Source organism: Salmo salar, chromosome 19, assembly GCF_965601325.2.
Source record: "Salmo salar chromosome 19, fSalSal1, whole genome shotgun sequence".
NCBI classification, from domain to species: domain Eukaryota; kingdom Metazoa; phylum Chordata; class Actinopteri; order Salmoniformes; family Salmonidae; genus Salmo; species Salmo salar.
Genome location: NC_138309.1, coordinates 87,170,001 through 87,181,566, shown reverse-complemented (window position 1 = coordinate 87,181,566; position 11,566 = coordinate 87,170,001). Strand labels below are relative to the sequence as shown.

General features: G+C 42.4%; 1 protein-coding gene across 1 annotated transcript in view; it reads right to left on the bottom strand.

The window, feature by feature from the left end:
- Positions 1–9,780: 9,780 nt before the first annotated feature.
- The window catches only part of LOC106579731 (retinol dehydrogenase 10), a 24,572-nt gene continuing 22,786 nt past the window's right edge, over positions 9,781–11,566 (bottom strand). Inside the window, exon 6 of the mRNA XM_082965546.1 lies at positions 9,781–11,566. This exon is cut by the window's right edge and continues 1,190 nt beyond it. The gene's annotated coding sequence lies outside the window, so the exon portion shown is untranslated.

Genomic DNA, 11,566 nt, shown 5'->3' with positions numbered 1-11,566 from the left:
CTATGGGCCCCCAGCCTTTAGTTACTATGGGCCCCCAGCCTTTAGTTACTATGGGCCCCCAGCCTTTAGTTACTATGCCCCCAGCCTTTAGTTACTATGCCCCCAGCCTTTAGTTACTATGGGCCCCCAGCCTTTAGTTACTATGGGCCCCCAGCCTTTAGTTACTATGGGCCCCCAGCCTTTAGTTACTATGCCCCCAGCCTTTAGTTACTATGGGCCCCCAGCCTTTAGTTACTATGGGCCCCCAGCCTTTAGTTACTATGGGCCCCCAGCCTTTAGTTACTATGCCCCCAGCCTTTAGTTACTATGCCCCCAATCTTTAGTTACTATAGGCCCCCAGGCTTTAGTTACTATGCCCCCAGCCTTTAGTTACTATGGGCCCCCAGCCTTTAGTTACTATGGGCCCCCAGCCTTTAGTTACTATGGGCCCCCAGCCTTTAGTTACTATGGGCCCCCAGCCTTTAGTTACTATGCCCCCAGCCTTTAGTTACTATGGGCCCCCAGCCTTTAGTTACTATGGGCCCCCAGCCTTTAGTTACTATGGGCCCCCAGCCTTTAGTTACTATGCCCCCAGCCTTTAGTTACTATGCCCCCAATCTTTAGTTACTATAGGCCCCCAGGCTTTAGTTACTATGCCCCCAGCCTTTAGTTACTATGGGCCCCCAGCCTTTAGTTACTATGGGCCCCCAGCCTTTAGTTACTATGGGCCCCCAGCCTTTAGTTACTATGCCCCCAGCCTTTAGTTACTATGGGCCCCCAGCCTTTAGTTACTATGGGCCCCCAGCCTTTAGTTACTATGGGCCCCCAGCCTTTAGTTACTATGCCCCCAGCCTTTAGTTACTATGCCCCCAATCTTTAGTTACTATGGGCCCCCAGCCTTTAGTTACTATGCCCCCAGCCTTTAGTTACTATGGGCCCCCAGCCTTTAGTTACTATGCCCCCAGCCTTTAGTTACTATGGGCCCCCAGCCTTTAGTTACTATGGGCCCCCAGCCTTTAGTTACTATGCCCCCAGCCTTTAGTTACTATGCCCCCAGCCTTTAGTTACTATGCCCCCAATCTTTAGTTACTATAGTCCCCCAGGCTTTAGTTACTATGCCCCCAGCCTTTAGTTACTATGGGCCCCCAGCCTTTAGTTACTATGGGCCCCCAGCCTTTAGTTACTATGGGCCCCCAGCCTTTAGTTACTATGCCCCCAGCCTTTAGTTACTATGGGCCCCCAGCCTTTAGTTACTATGGGCCCCCAGCCTTTAGTTACTATGGGCCCCCAGCCTTTAGTTACTATGCCCCCAGCCTTTAGTTACTATGCCCCCAATCTTTAGTTACTATGGGCCCCCAGCCTTTAGTTACTATGCCCCCAGCCTTTAGTTACTATGGGCCCCCAGCCTTTAGTTACTATGCCCCCAGCCTTTAGTTACTATGGGCCCCCAGCCTTTAGTTACTATGCCCCCAGCCTTTAGTTACTATGCCCCCAGCCTTTAGTTACTATGGGCCCCCAGCCTTTAGTTACTATGGGCCCCCAGCCTTTAGTTACTATGGGCCCCCAGCCTTTAGTTACTATGCCCCCAGCCTTTAGTTACTATGGGCCCCCAGCCTTTAGTTACTATGCCCCCAGCCTTTAGTTACTATGCCCCCAATCTTTAGTTACTATGGGCCCCCAGCCTTTAGTTACTATGCCCCCAGCCTTTAGTTACTATGGGCCCCCAGCCTTTAGTTACTATGCCCCCAGCCTTTAGTTACTATGGGCCCCCAGCCTTTAGTTACTATGTCCCCAGCCTTTAGTTACTATGGGCCCCCAGCCTTTAGTTACTATGGGCCCCCAGCCTTTAGTTACTATGGGCCGCCAGCCTTTAGTTACTATGGGCCCCCAGCCTTTAGTTACTATGCCCCCAGCCTTTAGTTACTATGCCCCCAGCCTTTAGTTACTATGGGCCCCCAGCCTTTAGTTACTATGGGCCCCCAGCCTTTAGTTACTATGCGCCCCCAGCCTTTAGTTACTATGGGCCCCCAGCCTTTAGTTACTATGGGCCCCCAGCCTTTAGTTACTATGGGCCCCCAGACTTTAGTTACTATGCCCCCAGCCTTTAGTTACTATGCCCCCAGCCTTTAGTTACTATGGGCCCCCAGCCTTTAGTGACTATGGGCCCCCAGCCTTTAGTTACTATGGGCCCCCAGCCTTTAGTTACTATGCCCCCAGCCTTTAGTTACTATGCCCCCAGCCTTTAGTTACTATGGGCCCCCAGCCTTTAGTTACTATGCCCCCAGCCTTTAGTTACTATGGGTCCCCAGCCTTTAGTTACTATGCCCCCAGCCTTTAGTTACTATGGGCCCCCAGCCTTTAGTTACTATGCCCCCAGCCTTTAGTTACTATGGGTCCCCAGCCTTTAGTTACTATGCCCCCAGCCTTTAGTTACTATGGGCCCCCAGCCTTTAGTTACTATGCCCCCAGCCTTTATTTACTATGGGCCCCCACTTTTAGTTACTATGGGCCCCCAGCCTTTAGTTACTATGGGCCCCCAGCCTTTAGTTACTATGGGCCCCCAGCCTTTAGTTACTATGCCCCCAGCCTTTAGTTACTATGCCCCCAGCCTTTAGTTACTATGTCCCCAGCCTTTAGTTACTATGGGCCCCCAGCCTTTAGTTACTATGGGCCCCCAGCCTTTAGTTACTATGGGCCCCCAGCCTTTAGTTACTATGGGCCCCAGCCTTTAGTTACTATGGGCCCCCAGCCTTTAGTTACTATGGCCCCCAGCCTTTAGTTACTATGCCCCCAGCCTTTAGTTACTATGGGCCCCCAGCCTTTAGTTACTATGGGCCCCCAGCCTTTAGTTACTATGGGCCCCCAGCCTTTAGTTACTATGCCCCCAGCCTTTAGTTACTATGCCCCCAGCCTTTAGTTACTATGGGCCCCCAGCCTTTAGTTACTATGGGCCCCCAGCCTTTAGTTACTATGGGCCCCCAGCCTTTAGTTACTATGCCCCCAGCCTTTAGTTACTATGGGCCCCCAGCCTTTAGTTACTATGGGCCCCCAGCCTTTAGTTACTATGGGCCCCCAGCCTTTAGTTACTATGCCCCCAGCCTTTATTTACTATGGGCCCCCACTTTTAGTTACTATGGGCCCCCAGCCTTTAGTTACTATGGGCCCCCAGCCTTTAGTTACTATGGGCCCCCAGCCTTTAGTTACTATGCCCCCAGCCTTTAGTTACTATGCCCCCAGCCTTTAGTTACTATGTCCCCAGCCTTTAGTTACTATGGGCCCCCAGCCTTTAGTTACTATGCGCCCCCAGCCTTTAGTTACTATGGGCCCCCAGCCTTTAGTTACTATGGGCCCCAGCCTTTAGTTACTATGGGCCCCCAGACTTTAGTTACTATGCCCCCAGCCTTTAGTTACTATGCCCCCAGCCTTTAGTTACTATGGGCCCCCAGCCTTTAGTTACTATGGGCCCCCAGCCTTTAGTTACTATGGGCCCCCAGCCTTTAGTTACTATGCCCCCAGCCTTTAGTTACTATGCCCCCAGCCTTTAGTTACTATGGGCCCCCAGCCTTTAGTTACTATGGGCCCCCAGCCTTTAGTTACTATGGGCCCCCAGCCTTTAGTTACTATGCCCCCAGCCTTTAGTTACTATGGGCCCCCAGCCTTTAGTTACTATGGGCCCCCAGCCTTTAGTTACTATGGGCCCCCAGCCTTTAGTTACTATGCCCCCAGCCTTTAGTTACTATGGGCCCCCAGCCTTTAGTTACTATGCCCCCAGCCTTTAGTTACTATGGGCCCCCAGCCTCTGGAATAGCCTGCCAGAGAACCTCAGGGAGGCCAAATCATATTTAAAATCTTAATACCGCTTTTCCTCAGGATGGTTTTTAGTCTTTCAGTTAAAAAAAAAAAAATGTTTTATCCTCTTTGTTGTGTAGTCAATATTTTCATTGTTTTAATTTAAAAAAATTCCCGTGAAGCACATTGTGTTGCATTCCATGTCTGAAATGTTTTTTTTTTTTATATATAAATACAGCTTGATTTGATTTGATTTGAATTAGATGGTAACTTTTCATGAAGTAAAGTTGTGGGGCTTGCTTCAGCTCTTAAATGTATTTTGTGGTAATAGAAGTTTAAAAAAGTTTCACTTTGCTATTTAAAGAAAAGCCGTTACATATAGTAAAAGTTAAATAATCGGTCTGATTACTTTAATATAGTATTATATCAACCTTTTTACTTTGGATTGTGGGGCAGTTAGATCACACATTTCATCAGACATAACTACACTCTGACTACTACACTTCAATACAGTCAGATAACTACACTTCAATACACTGACTTCTACACTTCAATACATGGACTGTAACACTTCAATACACTGACTGCAACACTTCAACACACTAACTACTACACTTCAATACACTGACTACTACACTTCAATACACTCTGACTACTACTCTTCAATACACTGACTACTACACTTCAATACAGTCAGACTACACTTCAATACACTGACTAATACACTTCAATACAGTCAGACAACTACACTTCAATACACTCAGACAACTGCACTTCAATACACTCTGACTACTACACTTCAATACACTGACTACTACGCTTCAATACAGTCAGACTACACTTCAATACACTGACTAATACACTTCAATACACTCTGACTACTACACTTCAATACACTCTGACAACTACACTTCAATACAGTCAGACAACTACACTTCAATACACTGATTACTACACATCAATACACTCTGACAACTACACTTCAATACACTCTGATTACTACACTTCAATACAGTCAGACTACTACACTTCAATACACTCTGATTACTACACTTCAATACAATCAGACAACTACACTTCAATACAGTCAGACTACTACACATCATTACACTCTGACAACTACACTTCAATACACTCTGATTACTACACTTTAATAGACTCAGACAACTACACTTCAATACAGTCAGACAACTACACTTCAATACACTCTGATTACTACACTTCAATACACTCTGATTACTACACTTCAATACAGTCAGACAACTACACTTCAATACAGTCAGACAACTACACTTCAATACACTCTGATTACTACACTTCAATACACTCTGACTACTACACTTCAATACAGTCAGACAACTACACTTCAATACACTCTGACTACTACACTTCAATACACTGACTACTACACTTCAATACACTCTGATTACTACACTTCAATACACTCTGACTACTACACTTCAATACAGTCAGACAACTACATTTCAATACAATCAGACAACTACACTTCAATACACTCTAACAACTACACTTCAATACACTCCTACTAGACTACCACAGTATAAGATAACTGTAATAATAGACTACAGAAGACAAGGATTGTTGAAGTTTTAAATAAATACACTTTTTTTTCACAATGTATTTGGAGGACAGCGAGATGTTCATGAAGTCGTCTCTGGGCTGGAGGGGTTTCAGTGGGAAGTTGCCGGAAAGAGGAACCCTTTCCCCCTGAGCACCTCTGTTTCCAGGGGGAACACAAATCAACAGAGCATCTGAGTCCAGCCGAAAGACAACTTACTAACGTTAGCTAACAAGCCTGATAGCCATTTCAGTGCAAACCGTATTTGATTGTATTCATTTAGAAGAAAATGGGAGGAAACTGAAACCTTGTCCAATCGAGACTGTAGTTGTATTATTTAGCTAGGAGTCACCTTGTTGTTGGCGTTAGGATGTCAGATGCAGAGTGGTGATGTGTTGTTTGTTTCTCTGCTCGAAGTCCACTCAAAAGTCTTGTAAAGATGGTTGTTTAACATTGAACAAATTTGCCACATCGCCTGTCTAGTTAAAGGGGTAGCTCTCTCATAGGCTCTCCCATGTGATAGGAGATGGGTCTGGTCCCCCCAAAAAAAGGAGGCAATCCAATTGGATCCCGGTCTGCTTACGTGTGCAACGCCCATCATTGTATGTTCAATAAACCCCTTTTTTTTTTATATCAGGAAATATTCCAAAAGAATGGAAATCAGCTCTTGTGCTGCCACTCCATAAGGACCGGGACAGCAGAGATCATAATATTTATTGCCCCATTTCAAGGCTTCCTGGTCTAACTAAGACTCTGGGTAAATGTACAACGTTGCTATTTTGTTATCTGAGAAATGTATTTTGAATGTTAACCATTCTATTCTATTATTATACCCTGAGGTAATGCTTTAATGTTCTGTTATACCCTGAGGTAATGCTTTAATGTTCTGTTATACCCTGAGGTAATGCTTTAATGTTCTGTTATACCCTGAGGTAATGATTTAATGTTCTGTTATACCCTGAGGTAATGCTTTAATGTTCTGTTATACCCTGAGGTAATGCTTTAATGTTCTGTTATACCCTGAGGTAATGCTTTAATGTTCTGTTATACCCTGAGGTAATGCTTTAATGTTCTGTTATACCCTGAGGTAATGCTTTAATGTTCTGTTATACTCTGAGGTAATGCTTTAATGTTCTGTTATACCCTGAGGTAATGCTTTAATGTTCTGTTATACTCTGAGGTAATGCTTTAATGTTCTGTTATACTCTGAGGTAATGCTTTAATGTTCTGTTATACTCTGAGGTAATGCTTTAATGTTCTGTTATACTCTGAGGTAATGCTTTAATGTTCTGTTATACCCTGAGGTAATGCTTTAATGTTCTGTTATACCCTGAGGTAATGCTTTAATGTTCTGTTATACTCTGAGGTAATGCTTTAATGTTCTGTTATACCCTGAGGTAATGATTTAATGTTCTGTTATACTCTGAGGTAATGATTTAATATTCTGTTATACTCTGAGGTAATGATTTAATGTTCTGTTATACTCTGAGGTAATGATTTAATGTTCTGTTATACTCTGAGGTAATGATTTAATGTTCTGTTATACTCTGAGGTAATGATTTAATGTTCTGTTATACTCTGAGGTAATGATTTAATGTTCTGTTATACCCTGAGGTAATGATTTAATGTTCTGTTATACTCTGAGGTAATGATTTAATGTTCTGTTATACTCTGAGGCAATGATTTAATATTCTGTTATACTCTGAGGTAATATTCTGTTATACTCTGAGGTAATGTTCTGTTATACTCTGAGGTAATGTTCTGTTATACTCTGAGATAATGATTTAATGTTCTGTTATACTCTGAGATAATGATTTAATGTTCTGTTATACTCTGAGATAATGATTTAATGTTCTGTTATACTCTGAGGTAATGATTTAATGTTCTGTTATACTCTGAGGTAATGATTTAATGTTCTGTTATACTCTGAGGTAATGATTTAATATTCTGTTATACTCTGAGGTAATGATTTAATATTCTGTAATACTCTGAGGTAATGATTTAATGTTCTGTTATACTCTGAGGTAATGATTTAATGTTCTGTTATACTCTGAGTGTCATAGTCGTGTTTGTAGGTGGCAGGGAAGTCAGGCGCAGGAGAAACCAACTTGGTTAAACTGGAGTATTTTAATTAACAAAAAAACTAACTCCAAAACCAAATAACACGGGTAAAAATAACCCGTCGCACACCGATACAAAATACACGCGTACATAACATCACAAACAATCACCGACAAGGACATGAGGGAAAACAGAGGGTTAAATACACAACATGTAATGAATGGGATTAGAAACAGGTGTGGTAGGAAGACAAGACAAAACCAATGGAAAAATAAAAAATGGATCAATGATGGCTAGAAGACTGGTGACGTCGACCGCCGAGCACCACCCGAACAAGGAGGGGCATCGACTTCGGCAGAAGTCGTGACACCGAGGTAATGATTTAATGTTCTGTTATACCCCGAGGTAAAGAATGAATTATTTCATGTTATTTTATACACTGAGATAAATAATGACATCATTTTAATGATAGACTTGTTTTTTTTTTTTTTAAGTGATCATTATTAAAAGGTAGGTAACAAGACAAACTTGAAAGATTATCGTTACTGAACACACTGTTTACTTCAGAACATCTGACTTTTTTTTGGTTTGTTTCTTGTTGTTGTCGGAAGTTCCATTTACAGTGAACGGAATGGTGGAAGTGATGTCACAATGGAGCCTTTAGAATGTTAAAGGTTCCGGACCGGTTTATTCTAGTGTATAATATCTATAATAAATAGGAAGGATATTGACGATTTAAATTGGGGACTCTTGCTTGGAAAGCCACAATTACCGTAAATTCCGGACTATAAGCCGCAACTTTTTTTCCCACGCTTTGAACCTCGCGGCTTAAACAACGACGCGGCTAATATATGGATTTTTCCCGCTTTCAATTTTTTTCTCTCCACAAAAAAACACATTCTGTGACGTGCTCAGTTTTTTTGGCGGCATGAAGCTTTCATTAGACCAATGAAATTGCCGAACGGGTTAAGGTCAAACATCTTTTTTGTTTACTGTTTAGATTAAATCGAGCGCTCTTAAATTTCCCATCATTCTGATTACGGGAGTCATTTTGTCACCCTGATTCCTGGGGGTACAACAAAGTATTTGCAGCCACTCGACATCAGTGTAAATCGTGCATTTAAGGTGGCGCTCCGTTTTCAGCGGGAGGCTTGGATGACAAGTGGGGAGAAATCCTTCACTAAAACGGGCCGCATGCGAAGAGCAACTTATGGTCAAGTCTGCCAGTGGGTCCTGACAGCGTGGAGCATTGTCAAAAAATCCACTATCATCAACGGGTTTCGAAAGGCTGGACTGCTGCATGTTGAAGAGGGCTCAGCGGGGGATTTGCCTCCGGATGAAAGTGAGGAGAGCGACAATGAAAACGATCCAATATCGGATGAAGCAATTCTGAGGCTATTCAGCTCCGACACCGAAGGAGATGGTTTCAGTGCACAGGAGGAGGAAGATAGTGACCAATGACTTTCTTGGTAGGCTACTGTTTACTGCTAATTTTTACTTTTTTGTTACAAGCCGTGTTTCGTTAAAGCCAATTTATTTTTTGTTACAAGCCGTGTTTCGTTAAAGCCAATTTATTTTTTGTTACAAGCCGTGTTTCGTTAAAGCCTGTGTAAAGTTCATTTGTTTCAATGTACCGGTAGGCACCTGCGGCTTATAGACATGTGCGGCTTATTTATGTTCAAAATAATAATTTTGTAAAAATTCAGTGGGTGCGGCTTATATTCAGGTGCGCTTAATAGTCCGGGAATTACGGTCATTTTTTTTTGTTGCCATCTAGTAGTGTAGCTAACTACTGGAATTACACGCTACTTTTTTATCCCCCCCCCAAAAAAAAAATCTTACTTGAAACATAGTTTGTGTGTTTAACAGGCTAAATTATTATACATTCTGTTAACATATGACCCAAAAAGGGATCTCTCTTGTAATTTGTAGTGTATGACAGATTTACAGATCATTTTAAGTAGTTTGGATGAACTACTTTTTCAAAGTAATTGATAGTTTGGTAAACTATCTTTTCAGAGTAGCTTTCCCCAACAGCGGTTATCAATATCATATCATAGACTTGCTGTGACTATAATGGGGTTTACTATAGAATGGTGTTTACTGTCAAAGTCTAACTAAGGCCGGGATTCAATTTGATCAGGCTATGGTCGGCGAAGCTCTTTTAAAGACAACGTCCTCTCCCCCAGCACTTGCCGAGACCACCTTCATGTTTAACACCGCTTACGTCGGCTCAATCAACAAAAACAAACTTTAAATATCAAGTGCTCTTTAAATCTACTGTTGATTGGATTGAATCACGGTTTAAAATCGTACTAAGAAATCAGTTCAGCTTAGATTAAAATGAGTCAAAAGGAAACATACACACTGCATAATAATCTAAAATCACTTTATTAATTTAAGTTAGGTTACAGACACTAAACATAGGAACCACATCTGCTTGACTAAAGAGCAGTCTTTCAGAAAGAATTACAACAACAAAAGAAGAGGATGATGTCATAGTGTCAACGAATGGCAAATGAAGAGGTAGAGAATTTAGCCTCATTACCGTAGCTGGAGGAATGAGGCCTATTGGAATGTAGTTGTAATACAATAGATAACTCCGCAGTTGTGTTCTTCCCTAATGTAGATCAAATATATAAACAAATATCAAATACAGTGGAGACTAGGGTTGCAAAATTACAGTCAATTTCCCCCAAATTCACAGAAATCGTGGTTGGAGGATTTCCTGCTTTTTGTCCCCCCCCCCCCCCCCCCCCCATCTTGATTCCTTGAACCTTTTAACCAACGTTTGTAGAAAAATCAGGGAATTTTAGGAAAGTTAATAGAAATGTGCACAACCCTAGTGAAAAATAATTTCCATGGAGGGAATTGTGGGTAATGTAGTACTGTACTCAAAACAGCTCAACCAACGTTTACATTTTCACCTTCACTGGACGACGATGGAGAGAGAGAGAGAGAGAGACAGAGAGAGAGAGAGAGAGAGAGAGAGAGAGAGAGAGAGAGAGAGACTACTGGATGTAGTGGAGGATGATAGAGAGAGAGAGAGACAGAGACAGAGAGAGAGAGAGAGAGAGAGAGAGAGAGAGAGAGAGAGAGAGAGAGAGACTACTGGATGTAGTGGAGGATGATAGAGAGAGAGAGAGAGAGAGAGAGAGAGAGAGAGAGAGAGAGAGAGACTACTGGATGTAGTGGAGGATGATAGAGAGAGAGAGAGAGAGAGAGAGAGAGAGAGAGAGAGAGAGAGAGAGAGAGAGAGAGACTACTGGATGTAGTGGAGGATGATAGAGAGAGAGAGAGAGAGAGAGAGAGAGAGCTACTGGATGTAGTGGAGGATGATAGAGAGAGAGAGAGAGAGAGAGAGAGAGAGAGACTACTGGATGTCTGAACTAAGATGTGAAAACAGACAGTACAGTTTCTAGATCAGCTAGCTACACAGTTCCTCCGCTCACAGATCATTATTCACTGGTAGATAAAGGGCTGGTCATTGGTTGGATTGGAAGTACGTCTTATGGAGAAAATGATAGAAGGCAGTCGTAATCAGTATTTTCCAATCAATCAATCAATACTCATATCAGAGTTCAGAAGGTTATTGAGCCTCCAGGCTGATTGACCCCATCAGTTCAACCAGAGGAACGAGGGTTGCAAAATTCCAGTACCTTTCCGCAGGTTGAAGTTTGTCATGAATCTTGCCTTGGAGGCAGAACAGGGCCATTTCTGTTAGATGGGGGAAGGTTAGCGTTTTTCACCATGAATCTTGCCCTGGAGGTAGATCTGCACAGTGGTCACTATCTAGCATATCCACAAAATCTGATTTTAACCCTAACTTCAAATTAAGACCCCAAAAAAAGCACATTTGTTTTTATGAATGTAGCCAATTTTGACTTTGCAGCTGGCCCATCTCGCGGAAATTGCTCAGTTCTGCCTCAAGGATAAGACTCATCCCAATAAACGTCAACTTGCATAGATGGTCAAGCTGCAAAGTCAAAATCTGCTATCGTAAAAATTCTTGAAAACAACAAAAAAGTGCTTTTTGATCTAATTTAAGGTTAGGCATTAGGGTTATCAATGTGGTTAAGGTATAATTTAAAAACAAATTGACTAGATTTTATGATTTTGTGACAGATTCATGACATAAAAACCTGTGATTCCAGGAAT